The sequence below is a fragment of the Struthio camelus genome, chromosome 4 (genome assembly GCF_040807025.1).
Source record: "Struthio camelus isolate bStrCam1 chromosome 4, bStrCam1.hap1, whole genome shotgun sequence".
NCBI lineage: Eukaryota > Metazoa > Chordata > Aves > Struthioniformes > Struthionidae > Struthio > Struthio camelus.
Genome location: NC_090945.1, coordinates 13,683,094 through 13,703,881, shown reverse-complemented (window position 1 = coordinate 13,703,881; position 20,788 = coordinate 13,683,094). Strand labels below are relative to the sequence as shown.

Below are 20,788 nucleotides of genomic sequence, written 5' to 3'. Positions count from 1 at the left end.
ACTGAGAATACCGTTTCATGGGTTAATCAGCAGGCATTGCTCAAACAGAGAGACATCTGGCACACCTCTCCGCAGAGGCTAAACAAATCATTTCTAATCTCCTCCACTGTAGCAGGGTCTGGGTTTCATCCAATGCTCATTTGCAATTTTACTCTGCATTCTATCATTTCTACAAACCGCGTAGTTAAAATACTGAGCTGTACATTTACTCCAGAGAGAGGGGGAAAGTAGAACTGTAAGTAGAGGAGTTTTAAACCGCTAAAAGACAAAAGAATTTTTTTTTTTTTAATACCTAGCTAGTACTGTTGATGCTGTTTTTAAGAATACATTTGTGATACTGGGCAGAGCTATTAAACTGTTCAAAACCAACACTTTGAAGAATAAACAGGGCAAAATGTTGCAATACAAAATGCGTATAATTTGAGGCAGCAGAAAGGGTGAAATGAAAAATGACACTCCTAAAAGTACTGGCTGCATAAAAATCTAAACCCATCAATTTTAGGTAGAACAGACAAAATTCTACAAGCAAGGCAATTATTTATTTCTCTTTCCTCTAAACGCAGAAGAAATGGAATTAGGCAGAAAGATTGTTTTAGCATAGAGAACATAAAAGCTTAAAGTTTTTTATGTGAAAAGGCTACTGAGCCTTGTTTTTTTTTTTTCCTTACTTAGTTTTTGATTGCTTTGCTCATGCTTTTCATCTGAATATTTTAATGTAAATGAGTCAGAGGATCACAAGAGGTCTTCCACCAAGGGGCCTCAGTGGTAGATATACACAGGTGGAAATTTAACTAGGATAAAATCCATTACACTGTTCTTGAAAGGTGAAGAGGCATGAAGAAAAAATGATCCTCTGAGAAGTATATCACATGGCACCTGTGTCAAGCAGGGTAAGAAATATGACTGTATTACCAAGTTATGCTAGGCAGAGTATGAGAAAACAATCTGAGATTCTGTCTCTTAGTTTCACGTGTTAGGATAGATCCTGTTTTTCAGGGAATAACCTAATATAATAGAAGTAATTTAACTGTAAAGGCCTTTGAACGGATTATCACTTCAACAAGGAAATCAAGTCATTATCTATATTCAGATATATTCAGGGACTGCTTCTTCACAGAGCAGCATTACTACTATGCATCTTGGGAGGCACACCGCATTTTAAAATCTCTCCCTATATTTCAGCTTTAGGACAATAAACTGAGAGTTATAATTATCCTCAAATTTTCTTTTCAAATTGACAGTGTTTTGAAAAAACGCTGGAGGAGGGGGGGAAAATCTCTCTAGGATTTTGAAATTTCGCTATTGTTTAACCGGAATTACGCAAAGGCGGAGAAGCAGGGTTAGGGCACTGACAAACCCCTCTAGTGAATCCCTAAGTTGTGGTAAAACCATTACTCAAGTAAACAAAACCCACTCTCTCTTTCTGAGATAACATGGTGTGTATTTTTACTCCCAAACCAAACAGGAATCAACCCAGACAGTTTAAATAGGGCAGAGTGCATCTATGAAAATACTAACTTCAGTTTATATGCACAGTTCCTCATGCTCACTTCTCTAATATTGGGAACAAGAAGTCGTCATGAGCATGGTAAAATCTGCAGCTATTACAAAACTCATGTTGGGCCAAAACTTCTGTTGTAGACCATAATATTCAGTAAATTCTGATTCTTTTTCAGGAAAAAGAATACAGAATTGCGTTACGGCAATCCACAAACACAGGATTTGTCTAAACTGGAATATTAAGTAGCGTTATGTTGCAACTCATAGGAGAAATAGCAACTAATGTTCCTTAATAATACTAAAATACCTAAAAATAATAGCTGCACTGAAGTCTGTATGAGCTTTGCGACCAGTTTCAGGAGAACCAGGGTTGTACCCTCTGGGTTGAAGAAACTTGTTGCATTCAGTAAACTATCACTGCACACAGGATTAAGTGCACCTACCTGAAACAAAACCTAACATGAAAATCCTCCTGATTTAGGAAGTACTTTATTACTATCATATCAATTATTAAAACAAAACAAGATGCTTGTTTTACAAAACAAAGCATCTGGTAGACAGATAGAGAGACAAATCCCTAAAGCAATTAAGAAGTGTAACTGACCCCTCTATCTCCAGCCAAACAACTACAACAATATAAAAGTAAGATGGTTCAGGCACGATCCTACATTCACCTTGAAGAAGCCTAAATATTAAGAGTTAATCATACATGTTATTGAATGTAATTCAAATCATTACTCTTATTTTTAGAACGAGGAGACTGAACAAAAGCAATAATAATGTGATACTAAGATTGCAAAGTTGAAATGATAAATGGCGTTTACTCAGCAACACCACAGTTTCTGTATATTTAATGGCACACATTAGAGAACCTGCTGACATCTGCCAAGTTAGTGATGTATCACACAGCAAATTGGCCAGGTTAATACTATTAAGGATATGTAATTTAGCCTCTGAAACTTCAGTATTACTGGGAGGATATTTATACATGCATAAACATATACGTATATTGAAATGGGCCTATATATAATGACAGGCCATACCACTAACATTTGCAAGATAGCTACTACCTACCGTATCATTTTTGTGTGTACCATATACAAGAAGAAAGGATTCACACTAGGATATTTACATTTCTGTGGATTTACTTACACAGTTTAATCGCACATCATGGCGTTTGCATATAAATCACTTTTTCCATCTATGCAGTTATACCTCATACATTATTTGTATATGTATTTATACACATATTTAGATTCATTAGATTACAAATATACATACATACAGGTATTATAAACAGAAATAAATACATACTGTCTTTATATGTGCGTACGTCTTATTACTAATTCCGCCAGATCACAGATACTGTAAACAAGCAGAACTTCTACAGACAACTCATCTAATCTGCACCTATATCAAATTAGGATCAGATGCGTCTTTCAAGAATATTTGATTTGGGAAAGCCACATGACAGTCACTGTTTAAGGGCTATCCTGAAAACCTAAAGCAGAGGTGGAAGACTAACATAACCTTTTTGTAAATGTTTCTGATGCTATTAACACTTCCCCAAAATAATCCTGTCCTTAACTCTAGACATCCTTAAATGAATAACAGCTAATTTTCAAATCTTTTAACTACTAACATGATTTTTACATGTTAATTATACCTGACTATGACCTAAAAGCTTTTGAGCAGAACTGCTTCAGTTCAGCTTCTATAACTAGTATTGTTTTGGTTGATAAGTTCCAGTAGCATGGGTCATTTTATTTTGAACTGGAGCAGTGGGAGGAAGGAAGTGAAAAGGCAGCCTGCGGCACAGGGACGCTCTATTCCTTCTGTCTTCCAAACGTAAAGCCTCGGCCATTTCAGCTGCACTTCAAATCGTCTTAGGTAGCCGATAAATACCAAAGTACTCTATGCTATTGAAAGACACATTAACATTTATCCTGGCTTTCTGAAAAATCTATATATACTTGAGAGCAATAAATGTGAATTAACTGCATTTCTGAAACTATACAACTTCATCTTGAAAAACAAAGTTTCCATTTCAGAGAATTCCCTAAGCGCCATCACAGAATAAGAAACCATACCTATTTCCTCCAGTGTATCCAGTCTACCAGCCAAGTCGCAGTAAGGACAAGTTTGCTCCATTTAACAGGCAGTCTTTATAATCTCAGATTGAGTTGCAAGAGGCATGAATAGGGCAGAGTTAAATAGCATTAACAATTACAATCACAATTTTATTTCCTGAAAGATGCAGATTTTCACCATCCAGAAAAGAGTCATAGCATGACAGATAGCGACCTCAGACTGGGTACCACATGCTGGTCATCAAGCTTGACATTTCATTTGCAATAAATGTTACACATACTGGAAAAGACCAGCTTAATTGAGGTGGAATAGGGAGCTCACTGTCTCTAAATATGGTTCATGACATTAACATATAGATTGAGCTATAAATATAAAGGAGGCCCTGCAACCCCCTCCCCCCAACAGAATCCTATTCCATGTTTAGACAATTTGGATTTTCAGTAAATTACATTTCAAAGCATAGTAAGTTTATTCTGAAATCTCTGTATGCACGACAATCTGTCAGATGCTAAAGAGCTAGGAGAAATACAGCATTACAGAAGTAATGATCAAAACAAACAGGTACTTGCTCTGATACTATGCTTAATTATTTCATTCAGAGATTCCTAGCATTCAGAGATATTTAAACTTGCTGAAAACTACTCACAGTTCTTCTGAGAGATGCATGTTCTCATCTTCATCATGACTATCTTTGTCTGAGAGTAGTGAACAAATACCTTGCTAATTAGTTCATTCAAGACGGGTTCCATGTCCGCTACGTGTTTTTTTTTTTAAACCGCAGAGCACACTATAAACCTGGAAGTTATTTGATTCCTTTTTTTTTTTTTTTTTTTTTTTTTTTTTTTGAAAACACTCCCTTTCGAATTGTGGTATCTTTGGGTTAAACTATGGTAAAAATTTTGGCAGATCTCTCCACAAGGGAGAAGCATCTCTACACCAGTACACAGTTCCTTACGCTGCTCTCTCCAGGCAGTAGTCGTCACAGTCTCTGAGCATGTTGGATACCCTGTGAACACCCTGGAAGTAAACAGGTAACCAGCACAGAGCCAAACACAGCGAGACAGGGAAATGTAAATGTAGAGTACAGGATCTGCCTTGCTGCTTTTTTTTTTGCAACACAAAGGCCAACAACCTTTACTTCCAAAAAGGAGGAAGCATTCAGGCCTAACGCTACTCATTCGACAGAGAGGAAAACGAGGAAATTTTATCAGTTTTAAGTCTCCATGTAACAAAACTAGCACAGCAACATATTTTTTTTAAAAACAGGCTTTGGATCTGAAGAATACTGATCTTTCATTAGCAACACATTTAGAGTAGTCATTTTTGTCATTAAGTCGTGTAACAATCTCTGATGAAACCTCCTCAGGTATTAAGAACACTGACCAAAAGCACTTAAAATCTAGAAACACCTTGTTGTCCCTGGCTGGCACATCTAAAGTTGCATTGAATTATACTACAATAATTCAAAATGAATTATATTTCAGTAATTGCTTCTTTTTTTCTAGTATCTAACACCTAAACAGGAGTGCTCACAACTCTGTAACGTTAACAAAATTTTCGGAAGAAAGAGGCTCCGGCTTACACAGGTGCTTCAGCCTTTAAAAGGTTCCATGGTTTAACTAGTATCACTGCAATACTTTTTATAGTCAGCAACATCTTAGCACTACAGCATAGAACATAAGGGAAGAAAAAAGACGTGTATTAGTGTAGGAGAAGGGTTTTGAGGGGGCTACTGCATATAATACGTGCAAGAAGTGGACACAAGAGTGCAAATAACATACACTTCCACTGATAAACTAGTCAGGTGAAATTCAAGATGCTACAAAAATAAAGTTCCCTTGAAGTTTAAACTCGTCATAAAGAGCTGGCTGCCGTAAGACCACCCACTTCTTTCCTCCTCCCAGGATGTGGCATTGCTTTAGGTTAGAAAGGCGCTTCACTGACGCCAGTGTTCTGGAGGAGCCACTGCTTTGCTCTCCAGGTAAACAATTCCAGCTGTGAACTGTATCACTGCGGAAAAGGGCACCTATCAAGGACTTGGAGGGCAATCTTTTTGCCTTTATTTGTTAACCTGTGATGATACGCAAGAAATGAATATATATGTTGCTTATGACACAGAAAATCACCTGACAGAGAGATGTGCTTCAGTCATGCGCATATGACTACAAAGTGTGGAGTATACGGTATAAAATGGCATAGCTTAACTGAATGAAATGGGGCTATGTCATGTTACATGACACAACTGTCTGCCTGATATATTTTAGATACCTAGTTCATTGTTGGCAAAGAACAAAATAACGCTGATATATAAAAGTAATGCTGGTTTATAGAGCAACGTTAACATGAACTTCTTATAATCATTAAGCCTTACAACATGTAAGTATAATACATTTACAGCTGGAGAGATTCTTATTTTAAAAAAATGATTGGGATATTTTAAAGTTCAGGAACTGACACATTTCCTTTTTTATTTCAAAATGGTAATTTGTTTCAAAAATGTTATTTTTAAGATGCAACTTATTAAAATTTTGTCAAGAAACAGAAAATTCATTTCATAACAAAAACTGAAGGATTAGTTATTTACATTACTCTTTGTTCAAACTTTAATTTCAATATCTTCTATCTAAAAAATAGTTCTACAGTGATTACTTTCTGCATTAAAAATTAAATTCTCTAATTCATGAATTTCTCTGAATGATGAACTGAACCATACCCTCACCTCTGTAACCTCTTTCATTCAGTCATCTTTCCAATGTTTACATCGGTAACAGTAGTGTCAGAGTGCTCTGTGTAAGGCTGTAATACTGATTTACAGATTTTATAGTATTTTCTGTATTTGTTATTACCCTGCTCACTTCTGGAGCAGAGGCTGGGGGAAATGCATACTCTGTTTCAGGCAGTACAAAAGCTTGAACCTGACAAACAAAATAAAAAATAAACAATTAGCCCAAGAAACATTACTTGCTTTCTGACATTCAGAAGCATCTCTACTAATCATAAGGTATTTGTACAACAAAAACTTTAAATACAGCTTCATTTTAAGCTAAAGACTTGAAAATCCACAAAAGTGCCAGACAGGCAGTTCTATGACCTATTGTTTCCTGTATCACCCCTTCCAGGTTTGCATGTTCTCATCTTCATCATGACTATCTTTGTCTAATGGCTTTCTGCATAGGGGCTCTCAACGTTTCCCCACTTTGGAGAGACTGGTGTTAGCCCTTATTGTTTCCTGCTTCTTGAAAGCAAGAGTAGAAAGTAAAGTTACAGAAGATTCATGAAGATCAGTGAGGCACATCCTTACACCTCCCAGCTGTGCTGCTCTCTTTGGCCCTGTGTTAGTCATCCATTTACCTAAGAGGTCATCCACTGTGCATCCAATGCACTAAGACACGATAACGACAATGATTTGCATCCTAACAGCACCTAATGCCTTGCATCTGAACAGCAGCAGTAGATTGGGAGAAGAGCACAAAATGCATTTATTAATAAACTACTGAAGCTTCTTCCATCAGGGCAGAAAGCCTCTCATCTAATTTACTAATGCTAGACAAGAACAATTTCCTAATTGCTAGGTTCCGAAAAATGCCTTCTAAAACCACTGGGAAGGTACATCGTACAGACAATAGATACGGCAATTACATCTGCCAATTCCTGGGAGATTACTAGTGTGCACACAGTATGTAAATAAATAGGAAAGACAAACTACTGAAAAGGCATCAAAACAGCTTGAATACTCATTGCAGTACCATACTTGGAAAACGTGGAAGGGTATGATTCCTGGGGAGGCCAAATGCTCTCGTACCAACTTTTAGAAAACACTTTAAATCACCTTTCCTAAAGGAAACAGAGCATTCTAGGTTCTGATCAAAAAACAAGAAATGAAAATAGTTATAAGCGGGCTAACTAATCAACTATTTTTTCCATGAAGATTATTCTGCTTAAAGCTTAAAGCTTATTTTGATATGAAGCGTCTTCTGATATAATCCCACTTGCATCCATGAATTATACTTCATATTTTAAACTAAGGAGGAAGAATGATTACATATTTATTTTTTCCAATGAGCTTACTACATCTGTAAAGACTTTAAAGATCTCTTCTACTAAAAGTCTAGTTCTGCAAAGGGTGGGACTGCCTCTATTCTAGCAGATGGTATCTTCTCCAGAGTAAGTATGTTTAACTATCGCTGGATATGATTTCTTGATTTTCTGTGGCATATTTACGTAGACCAAAACGGGATTTAATTACCTTGCTTAATCAATAACAGGTTACAACAGCACATCATTATCAGAAGGGTGGAGGCGATCAAAAACTATTAATGCAATAACATGGTCAGCAGCTCAACCTCTTGGTGCCAAAATCGGTGTCAACTCAGTCGAATAATTAATTACCTCTAGGGAAAGGCACAGATAGTATGCACAGTTCATCACTGGCTCTTTTCATTACAAATGATGAATTAGGATATATCTGCATTTCCTAAGTTCTGGGATTTTTATTATCATTAGACAAACAACAGAAGAGAGACCTGCCGACAAATATGAAGCTGTATTTCACAAGCTGTAATGCAGGAGAAAAGAACGAAGAACTTCATTTGCAAAAAGATACTTAGTGCAACTCAAACCTTCAGAGATTGATGCATCTTTTACCATCTGTGATGCGTTTTGTTAGCAGATTCCATAAACAGCAAGGAATGACTATTAAAGCTGGGAAAATATATTCATTTGCTAATCTAAACGTGGAGGATACTAGGTAAATATCTGAGACCAGCTACTCCGCTCTATCCTGATAAAAATGCTTACCTACAAATAAATACCACATCTTACAGGTCAGAGCTTGGACCAGCTCTTCAGAAGGCTGTAGCGCTAGCAACAGCGTTTACAGCGGTCATGGTGAGTTTGCTATATCACCTACAGGTTTATACAGCGAAATTTGGCAATATTGTGGCACTGCAACCATTCTAGGGAAGAGAAATTTTAGTGCTTGTATGCTGCTGACAACATTTTGGGGATACACCCCTCATATGTGTTCATTTCCTTCACTCAGGCATCCATTAAGGTAACCAACAAACATGCTTCGGGCCTGGGAAAATCAGGAAAAGGTTCATATATTAACAAGATTGCAAACCCATGGAAAGATTCCTATAGACAACTGAAATGTTCCTAAACCATAATTCTACTACTATTCCTAGTTTTCAGAGGAAATCACTTGCATTTAAAATTAGCTGTAAGATAAACTGATAATTTAAGTTGCCTCAGCACTGGCTTATTCTGTTAAGTAGTTACAACAAACTGAAACACCCTTTAACACTTCTAACGTAAGAAAATTATTTGTTGACTCAGCAATTCTATTCATCTTTACTATAAAATAAAACAGACCTGAATTGGAAATATTTCCTGAAAATATACATTTTATGTACAGCACATTTAGTAAACCCAAATGTAGTCTATCATCCTTCCTTAATAGGTATATGACTAAAACATATGTTGGAGGAGTGTGAAGACACAGGGCTACCCATAACCAGACTGCATTTTGATAACAAATGGAAGTAATTTTACGAGCAGCGTAGAACGCACAGAACATTTACTAACTTCGTTAGCGTTCAAACACATACGCTTCAGAGTCAATACGGAGCCTGGAAAACAATACACAATATCAATAGAATAATAAGGGCTAAATAGTTCAGTTTCAATAGACTTTTATGTATTATAGTTCCATATTACTGAAAAACTTCTGTCTTATCCTAAAGGAGTTTTTAAATTCCAGTTTTTTTTACTTCAGCTAAGTCATTTACTACTATAATAATACCTTTCCTTTTCCTCCATGAATTACCTAAAATTTGTTTGGGAGCATTGGATTTTTAAGTCGTTTCAGAGTAATTTTCGTTTAAAATAACCAACTGAAAAATAGGCTGATTGTTCTCAGGAGAGAGACGGGGCAGGGGGGAGAGAGAAAGAAACTAATTGAGGTTATAATAGAAGCTGGCTTCTACCCAAGAATTCTACCAACTGAACCACTGAATTAATTGATTGGTCTGAATTCTCATTATATTGGTGCAAAATTATACTGCCCAATTAGGCTGGTAATCTAATATTCTAACTATACCATAGATTTCTGTACAGTACCCAGTAGCGAATTCCAAGAACTAATTAGACAATCAGCTTGAAACCTTATTCACTTTTTTAGTAACTTTTTACTTAACTTTTATTTGCTATCTTGCTCCTGCCTTAACTCAAAATCCCCTTTAAGTCCTCCCTACCTTCCAATTTGAAGAACCATGGTGGGAGGATAGCCTAAGAGTGACAGAGAAGTATTTTGACACAGTCTACAAAGGATTAATTCACAGCCAATAATTCAAAATTAGGCCTCCAAGCTAACAGTCACAAGTTTACTCAGATTTTGCTGAAACAGAAACTCAAATTAGAAATACGTGCCAAATTATGAGATGCAGGCCTCAGCTGCGCAATGAACAACCTAATACACTTCTGTGAGCAATCACTGGAACTTTCTCAGATTGCATTTGCTTTAGAAACAGCCTGTCACACCTTTCCACCCCTCAAATAGATTCCTGTTGAATAACGTTTCAGTTCAGCATCTGGGAACAGGTTAGATGCAATGCATTCGTCTGCTAGGGCCAACAGGGTTACAAATGCCTCTCCAAATGCTCACTGACAACACAGCAAATGTCTCAAGTCTGTTAGCTAGCTTTATCACAGACCAGGAAAGTTCTTAACAGCAGTGGGAATATAAAGTAAATGAAAACTGTCAATTCAAAATGACTTTTCCTTTTATAAATTAAACTCCATATGAATGAATCAGTACTTGCTTTCTTCCACACTTAGTCAACAATACTTCTCAGTTCTGGGCTCAGGTCACGGTGCAAAGGAGTAGCAGCAGGGAAAACAGAACTGATGCATTTTCTCCTTGCCTTGCTGCAACAGGTTAGTCCTCAAAACACCCTGTGAGTTACCTTTGCCCGCCAAACGGTCTGCTGTGCATTGCTCCTAGTGGAGGACAACACACACCAGAATAAAACCTGAGCTGAACACACATTTTAACCTGAAAAAAGTAAAGACGCTAATGCTAGAGAATCCAGGGAATAAAAGACAGACACATGCTGTAGACAGAGTCCTGACAGAGTTGAAATCTTGATTTCGGAGGTATCAAATTTAACCCCAAATAGTAGATTTGATCCGGCTTCAACCGTAACTTCTAGACATTGGGTGAGAGAATACCTGCTGTCATATCATGAAGTGCGTCATTAGTGTATCATATCTTACATTCAAAACAGTAAGGACAGGCAGCAGTAAGCATCAAGCCCCCAAAGGAGGTTGTGCAGCAAATTATTACTGGAGTTAGCACATCCAGAAAGCAGCCCTCAAAAAAAAATTCATCTTAAAAGTTAACATCAACCTTTACAAAAATGGAAGAAGTATTTTAGTGAGCTGCTTTAGTAGCCAAATGATAACTGGAAATTGCCATCTTTTTTTTTCTTTTTTTCCTGATGCTGACTGATATTTTGCTCATCGTAACATTGCAGTGCTTGGAGTTAATCCACAGCTGTCTTTTGTTAGGACAAAGTGGAAGATGCAAGGATAAAGGTGGAAGGAAAACATATGGTTCTTAAATGAAAACAGGTCAGACAGCTACGTGGAGGGATGACACTTCAAGCAGAAAATGCTCGTAAATGTGACTGCTAATATAGAGTTTAAGTAACAAACTAACATAAAAATCAAGGACTTAGTTATGCATCACTCACATAACTGGTCCAAACTGGTAAGCTCAGAAATAAAAGAATGCATGGCTTGTTCTCTGAAGCGCCCTCTGCACCGAAATGTAGAATCCTGCAGCAGTCTCCTTCACTGTTGTCACTTGTCTCTTGGCTAATTTAAATCACGTTCTACCGTTAAAAGGGGCCAAGAAACTGAAAGTTTGGAATAAACACCAAAGGCTAACTGAAATAACCAGCATTTATACTGATCTAACATCAGTCATGCTCTATCCAGACAATAGCAAAAGGAAATATTTTATCCTGAGGCACTTGGAACTGTCAAGACAGAGTCTGCGATTCTGAATCTCCCTTTCTAATCTCCCTGCCATCAGGGGCTTTCCTGCCATCATGTGAAGACAGTAAACTTAGACTTACCTGTATTTGAACATCATATTAAGAGGAGATGAAACAATTGCGCAGAACTTGCTCTCTGCTGTGCTTAAGTGAAACGAAAAGTAAACTCCACTCCCTAACACAAGTGAACAAATTGTGGCATGTACTAGACCACTGACACAAATACATTTTTATCACTCTACTTATCAACGTATGCTGAGTAGACATAATGAAATCAGAAGGAATTTAACTGGGAAGAGATACTAAACTACACGTGTAGGAACAACAGGATCTGGTTTACAGTGTCCTGCGCTTTGTTAAATAGATACCATTCCTGCTGTTTCACAAGCAGGAAAAGCACAGTGCCCAAGATTACACCTAACAACCACTCCTTAACAACAATATTTGTGGTGGCATGCACACCGTTCTCTTAGAGGTCCACATATTTTGTGTTATAAAAGCAGCTTTCCCTGGAGGTTTTGATCAGCAAGCCTATAGTTTACTGATGGCTTTTTTTTTTTTTTTTTAAACGGGTGGGAGAGGAAGAAAGCCATTTCAGTTCCAAGCTAACAAGGTAATACACTCAACACTTGGTGCTTTAGCTGAAGCTCATTCCCATTCAAGCTAGACAAACTGCCTAGCACGGGTACTGCTGAGCAGGGTCATCAGCCTCTTCGGGGCTGCCCACGTTCTTTCAAGTGCCTGCACAAACACTCAGGGAACACTACGTAGATTTGCCCTGGAATATGAAACGATGTCCTGTATCCCCCAGGCTCCTGTAAGACTCGGAAATGATTCACCACACAGGTTTGCTGCATTACGTCCTGTTTACTCATCATTTTGAGTACAAATTCAAAGATACATACATGATAAAAAGCGGTTTCCTGCCTCGGCTCGTGTGCTCTCTGGTACGTGCACAACTAAAGGTAGATGCTAGATGCAAGTGCCCCTGGAGGTGCCCCCAGCTCAGTCTTCAGCACCGACAGGGAGAGCAGGGCAGTGCAGTGACCCTGCTCCCCTTCACCCTCTTCTACCTCTCCAGAGGCAGCTGTGACACAGCCCCCAGCAACCGAGGCCAAGTCACAGGCCTTGGCAGCAAAACACTGCGCTCCTTGAGGCTACCTTTCGGGGCTGGGGAAGACAACGCTGTCAACCTCACCTTGTGGAATAAGGCAAGCTATAGGCATTTCTGCACAAACGACAGGCACAAGCACCAGCAAGACACTGAGGGGTTAGGCTCCAGTATCATGAGACATTCAGTATAACTACTACATGTTGAACTTGAGTTTTCCAAGAAATCTCTTATAAGAATTACTTCTGTTATCATTCTTTTAATCCATGGTTTAGACGAAGGAAATTTCAGGGGAACTGCCTACTCTTTTTTTTTTTTTTCCCCTGGAGGAGAATTATACATCCCGGGCCCCCATGTCACTCTTCCGGGCATACGACTTCGAGCATATGCATCCAGTGAGACTGACATGGGCCTGCTGCTTGGGGCAGGAGCAGAGAGAGACAGCACAGTGCATGCAGTGCGTTTGCACTTTTGGGCAGGGGCTGAAGGGATGCTTGGAATCGTCCAATCTCTCAGTGAGATCCGAAGTCTTTTTCTTTGATGGAGTACTTGCTCTTTGATAGCCTACTGAAACTATTTAATGCATTTATCTAGTGAATTTATTTTAAATTGGTACTCTTCTAACCTGAAGTTTGAAGGAGAAGAATATTCTGTCCCCCCCTCCCCAAAGAATACTGAAAAGTAGTCTTGAATTTTATTCAGAATAAACAAAGTACAATTAGATCTTCTCAATCTCCTTTAATAAGGGATATTACTTATGGTATTCCGGATCATTTAAGAATATGGGTGAAATCTGTCTTATATAAAGACAGATTGTGTTTTACCACAATAAGGATTTTTTTCTGCAGTTTTACTATCAAAAATGTACAGGTATATGTAAGTATGTAACATTTCTAACAAATCAGTATTACCTACTCAAAACACACACTGATCATACTCATTTATGAAAAGACCTGTAGAAAATGTAATTAATATCAAATGTGCTCTATGCCAGTGCATTTCTTTTATTATTTCTGAAGATTCTTACTCAAGTGCAAAAAAATTTTTAACATGCATCAGTCAACTTTGACTCCTCTGTGGCTTCCAAACTCACTCATTTTAAGGTACTTACTGATTTCCTTCTGAAGGATGCTGAAATGTGACAGAAAACAGTTGTCAGGGCAAATGAATTTCCCCTCTACTTTATAACACAAGCCAAACAGAAGTACATTGACTTTTCCCAATATCAGTACAATTTTGAAAGCGTTTCTATTGCTACACACAAATTACTTTACACAGATTCCAGCTCCTGGATTTCATGCTATCCAAAAAACCCACAATCAATAAAAATGTTATAACAATACTCTTCCATTTAAACAAAGCAGCTTGCCACGTAGGTACAACTACTTAAGATTCCACTACAGTGAGAGTTTGTGCTAAAAAGTCAAGTCGGGCTGGTAAGCATTCTTTTCCCTTAGACATGACGATTTTCAATAATATTTAGACATGAACCTTCAGGTGGTGAAAATCTCCTCTCAGGCTTGAACTTTCTCAGTTCTAGTTAAGGATAACAATTACTGCAAATGCTCAGATTTAGGATTAGGTTCACGCTGCATTGCAGCAAGAAATCTGCTACACTGCAAAACTTGCCAGTTCTTCTAGCGCTAAATGGATAAGGTTATCTGAAGGCATGAAGTAATTTCTCTGAACTAATTAGAACACTTTGAGGCTAACCAGATTCTGGTGGAAGAGGAAAAGAGGGGCTTAAATTATTTAATGCCTATAATGAAAATACTTGCTATTTTGCTGCATGGCTCAAAAGATACCATTGGGAGCAAGAAAAAAAATAGAGTAATTATCACAGAGATTTCCAACGGTGTTTTAAGAAATAATGGGAAGATATCAGGAAGAGAAGTATTTGCAAGTGTAGCTCCTTCCAGGCTGGTACGGTTTTGTATTTTCCCAGGAATAAAGAGAGTCATGGCATCAGTGAGGAAGGAAACGAGGGGCTTGGGTTAGGAGTGCAGCAGACTGAAGTGTGAAACAATCTCAAAAAAATTAGAAGAACACGCTTTAGAGGCTCTGGGTGTTGATCTAGAAACACATCTGGCTGCTGTGAACTTGCAATGAAATAAGGTAAAAATTGGGCTTAGAATTTTTACGCTGTGTCATGTTTGCCGTGTGTTTTGGGCTGAACAAATCGCTCTTCAGAGGCCTTGTAAGAAAAAGCAATCACAGCTGGGACATACTGGGAAAACTCAAGGGATCACACCTCACAAATCATTTCCGAAACAGCTAAATAGTTGCTTGTCCTATCCTGCCAGCAGAAACGCAGGTGAAAAGGACACTCAAAGGGATGTAACATGGCAATCTTAAGGACTCCCAGAATATTGCCAATAATGACTGAATCTATTTAGTTCACTAATCTAAGCCCAAAACATCAAAAAAGTATTTACATTGTGATTTAGAAAATCCACATTAAAAACATAATTAAACCTATTTTCAACACTGTAGATCCTAATTGTACTACTATCTTTTATTCAAAACCAAGAAACTCATTTGTCTTACTCATATATGACTTGTCTTATGCAAATTATTCCCTGAGGCCAGGGCGAGCTTCTGAGATAGACATGGTAGGCAGCAGGGTAGTGCACTGCAGCAGTCTGACAGGAAATGAAAACAGCAGAAAAGCAGCTTGCCTGAACACCCGCAGCCCAGTTTGGGTACAAGTAACTTGAGCTACCCCCCGCAAAGGCGAGAAACAGGCAGCCCCAGCTCTGCTGTCTGCACTCCCCTGCTCTGCAGCTGCCTTCATCCTTGCTTCTACTGGTGGAAGCTGGTCATTGTCCCTTTATACAAAACCTGCTCTCAGTAATATATTCTCACTCATTTAAATGGGAGACTCAGGTTCTCACCAGTGGCCCCAGAGATACTGTTCCAATCATGCAGATTCAAAAACGTATAAGGTAGTATGATGGGTAATTCTATACTGAAAATAACCCCCCCCAATGCCTTATTAAGAAGTCAACTAGAATATAAAAGAGAAGACGCTTCCTATCACACAGGAGGGCTGCAGTAAGCAAACAAACAAACAAAGCAAAACCACCCAAACAATAACAACAAAAAGAATTGAGCTGTACAAATAACTCAGTTGCTCTCCAGAATGCTGAAGATCTAGGAGTTAGTTTTGGTTTTCCTCTTCTCTGTTACCACTTTTCTTAAATGGCACATGACAGAACGCAAATGAGGTGAAAACGATGAAAAATGCCTCACTTAAATTCCGAGACAGAATTTAAAAACGTAATAATTTCAAAACTTCTGGTATGTAGTCCTTCTCTTAATATGGCAAGGACATCAAGAGGATGCATCACGGCAGTCTCAGATTCCAGATTACCTAAGTGTGAGTTTGTTTTGCCACTGTAAATGGATTTTGCCCTTTGCACGACTACTTTCTCAAGTGACAGTCATTGCAAATTTGATCCCAAATTTCATTTTTTCATTGCATGGCATAGTGTAAATGAACAAAGAGCTCTCTTATAGGTACGTGTGAGAAATGCTCATAAAATTCAAAAGGAAACAGTTGTTTTAATCAAATGCATCTTCAGCAGTAGACAACTTCAAAATTGCAGCGCTTTACATGAGAACCTCAAACCAACAAATCTATTTCAGGAAGCCTGTAGAGGCAGATGAAAGGAGGAAACTAACTACATACTAATGAAGATGGGAACGTTAAATTATAGTAAAATAAATTTTGATGATTAAATATCCATATTGAGCATAAATTAACAACTTTATTTTAAATATAAAAATATTTTGACTTAAAAGTGAATCCCTTAAAAATATTCCTCTAGGTTAATCTTTGAAAATATTTTATAATATGACTACACAGTAAGAATAACCACCATCTGTTTTTTTAGATGAAGGAGAAACATCCCAATGCAACTGAGGAATTCTCCATGATGGAAAATAATGGAAATTTTGTGCTTACTCAAAAGAGTAAGTTTTCCCTGAAAAGGAGGCAATTTCTTAGTACTTCAGGGGAAGTATTAGAGTGACAGTATTAGATGATTGCATTCCGGTAATTCAGCAGAAGAGGAAAAAAAATAACTAAATTTTCATCCTCTACGCTATTTTTTTTACCTCATGTTTTTAACAGATGCATATAACACACAGAATTAAATAGTATCAGTATACGATCTTTTTATTTTTTGAAGAGTATCATAAAAGGAAATTAGATTAGGTCAAAGAGCTGTAACAAAAGCTGAGAATTAATTCCTTCGTGTTGAAAAAGAATAGTCTGACTAGAGAGGGGTCTCCATATAAATACATATGCAAAGAGTAAAAACATATCAACTTGTGCGCTTGATTACTCCTCTGAATTCAATTACAGAGACTAATATTCTAATACCAACTTAGATATATTCGCTTTAACCTAGACCTCACAAATTCAGTAAATCTCACAAATCTTTGCCAGTACTATACAAACAGATACAAAATGTGCTAGTTTCACAAAATATTTAAGTAGGAGGTCTTGTCGATATTTTTGCCCACTAAATTATAGGACTTAAACGAAGAATATGTTATTAAAAGGACGCCAAATTCAGTGCCACCTACACTTTAAAAATATGTCAAAAGTATTGACTGTTTTGCAGTGTTGCAAAGAAAAAGAAATGATTTAAATTAACTTCCCATGCTTTCAACTGGTTGTTTCCACACTTAACTGGAAGTATGCCCCACTGTGAGACAACCATTGCGTGCAGAATTAAGTTCATACCAATTAGATAGCAACGTTTTTAAAAAATGTAAACAACCATAGAACAAAGAAAAGCTACTATGGTTCATGAGAAACTATACTCATTCCAAGGAAGCTCCACTGGTTTCCATAACATTACAAATAGAGAAGTAGTTGTTCTGGTAGCAGCACAAAGAAGAAAACCATCTGTGAGTATAAAATAGCGTATTAGTTCAAGGGATTTTAAGCAGCTGCACTTATTTTATTTTGTTTTTTTGTTGTTGATATAGGTATACATAATGGGGGAAGGGTAGCATTTTAATGGCCAAGCAGCAGTTATCAGATTATAATGATATTATATGATATTAATATGATATTATATCCTCATATTATTTTGACAGTGTAACAGAAAAGCCAGCAGACTTGGGTAACCCACTTCTCTTTTCAGTATGAATTTTAACCTCCAAACTAGCCAACTAGTTATGAGCGTTAATAGCCTAACCTTTAGTGATCAACTTGGAATATTATCCTTTATATCAGTGCTGCTGGTCTAATTTATAAGCTATTTAAGTTTAAACATAGAATAACAACAAATTCTTCTCTCTCTCTCTTTTTTTTTTTTTTTTTTTTAAATCACACCTTCCACACAGCACTTGCTAAAATTCTCTTCAAGTGTCTGCAGAAGCAGAAGTACAACCATTGCAGCTTAAGATGGTCCTTAAAAAGTGTGTTGGTTTGGTAGAGGAGGAGGAAAACTAGAGTTACTGTGCACAAGCTCAAGAATAGTTATAACAGACTATGCTTGCTTTTATTAGAGAGGTGTTTGCAATCAGATGCTACATGATGGAGCAAAAGATCTCAAGATGAAATTTAAGATACCAGCAGGGTAACAGGAGTGAACAATTGTCTACCCATGAAAAGACAAAACAGAAGCTAATTAAAACAAACAAAAAAGGGGGGTGACAGCGGTGAGAGATTTAAAAACACACAGCAAAAACGAAACATGAATTTGTGAAGGGTTTCTTACCACATTTCTGGAGATCTTCTGGGAGAAGGGGTAGCTTACACTATGAAACGGGCAGGACGCTGATGCCTGTTTGCAGTTATCTGCAAGTCTCCTGGATTTTCATGAAAATGGTACAGCTGTAGTAAAGAAATTCCTCTGTTGATCATAATTTCTTGCTTGCCAAAGGATAAAATTTAAAAACTCACTATCCACAGCAAGATGGGAGGGAAAGGGGAGTCACTGCTTTTAGGGCTGAAAACATCTAGGTTGAAAGCCTTTGTATTTCTAAGAACGCTTTATCAACCAGCACATAGATGCTATGAAGACACTGAGAAACCCTCCTGACTTCCAAACCACACGTGTACCTTTTTTCTCTTAATAAGCAGAAGATTTTGCTGATTAGGACTAATCCAGCGCTGTTCAGCAGCATTCTTAAAATGACATAGATATATACACACACATACACGTGCATAGCCTTTTCGAAAGCAGGACAACAGGCTTGTATGAAAAGCTCAGTGAGTGAAGAGGCTGAGACTACAACTACATAGTTCATTTTCGTTAATAAGTTTTCTATCTTTTGTGTCAGAACAAACGCTATGAAAACATTTTTATTTGCTGAGAAACAAAACCAAACGCAGCGAGGATATAACAATATAGCCTACTAATTTGTTGCTAAGGGAAAAGTCCCAGCCAAGGGGGGAGAAAAATTGGCTTAAGAACCTGACAAGAGACCCGAGACTGTAAATCATCCACTTAAAAGCAGGCCTCTGAGCTCTGAGTGACACTGTTGGCTAGATTTTCCTTCTTGCCACACAACGCCTTCTCCTATTTACAGCAGTCATTGCTAAGAAACTGTCTGGGAAAGTCTGCTAATGACTAATTAAAGGGATAGCTTGTCAAAGATGGCACGATGATGGTTTGACCTACCTCCCTCATTTTCATACTTCCCCCAAACAAGTTGCTGCTTTTCTGATTTGTGTCATAACCATTATATCATTTAAATATAATTATATACATGGAAGTAATCTTTCCACAGCATGCTTAAAAAGTATAAATATTAAAAAAAAAAAGATGATTGCAAATGACTTGAAAGAGCAAGTGATTAAGCTTAATGCTTGCAATTTAAAAGGCACTGGCAAAGCACATTCACCTACACATTTGCAGAGTTCTCTTAGTACAAGCTAACACGGCTCACTAGATAATTTTAGTGTTATTTATCCTACAAAGAGCACTAGAGGAGAAGAAAAGCTAAATAATCCTGGCCTCCTGTGGTATCCAAATTCTGATGGCATACGTCCACAAGTACTACATGAAACCACAAAGAGCACAAAACTCAGTTTTCAACTAAATGATACACGTCCACTTCTGATGAGACTGCTATTTGACTATCTTCAGGTAGTACCTGCATTGAATTCTGTACACTGTTGATATGCAGTCATGTTATGTTTAAATATATTTTTAAAGCCATTCCCCTGGGAGTGAGAACAACAGCTTTTTCTTCTAGTGCACAATATAATTTCACACCTCACTATGCATATTCAGTATTTGATATGGCTTTCCTTCTGCATTTTTCTTTTTATTTACATGATGCACTTTATTTTTTTTTAACTTGCACTATCAAGACATATTATGCGAGTCTGGTTTGCATATAGTATGGCAAAAGTAGCTCACTGCTCGCTAGCTTGCTTAGCCCTAATTATTGGCTGCAGCTGGTCATATTCCCCCCCCCCCTCCCTTGGTCCCAGCAGAATGCCATGGCAAAAGTGCCAGAAGTCATAGTAATTAGTCACAGTCTGACAAGAGCAAGAGACACATTTGTTCCACAAAACGCTTTTTTCCTTAAGGGAAAGTAAACTCCCAAACATAAACTGCAACAAAATTCTCTGCGTTTGGAAATTAATTGATTATCACTATGGAGGTGCTGAATATAATGTTCATATAGCAGTCTTTTGAAAAGAAGCTGAGTTGGCTGCAGAAAGAAACAGGAAAACATCAGTGGCACAGTGGGAGTATAGATCTGAAAATGAGATTTACTGCTTAACCACAGCTTGTCAGTTCTCTCGGAAATAAGAAACAATAATGCAGACTGTACCATGATTACAGTGGCTATTTATTCCATAAACAGAGAAGTCAGCTTGACTGTATTTAACTGACTGTTTAGGACTCTAAAAAGGCACTTTTTCAGTTGCTTCCTCTGAAGAAGCTCACCTATAAATGAAGGGCTTGTATCAAAATAAGCTTCTCTTTAATGATTAGATTGAAGATTTATACATAGGTGAAAGTTAACAGGTTTGATTCAGAGAGCTTTA

At 37.5% G+C, this 20,788-nt stretch overlaps 1 protein-coding gene across 4 annotated transcripts in view; it reads right to left on the bottom strand.

The window, feature by feature from the left end:
- The window catches only part of CCSER1 (coiled-coil serine rich protein 1), a 705,894-nt gene that overhangs the window by 166,604 nt on the left and 518,502 nt on the right, over positions 1-20,788 (bottom strand). The window lies entirely within an intron of this gene.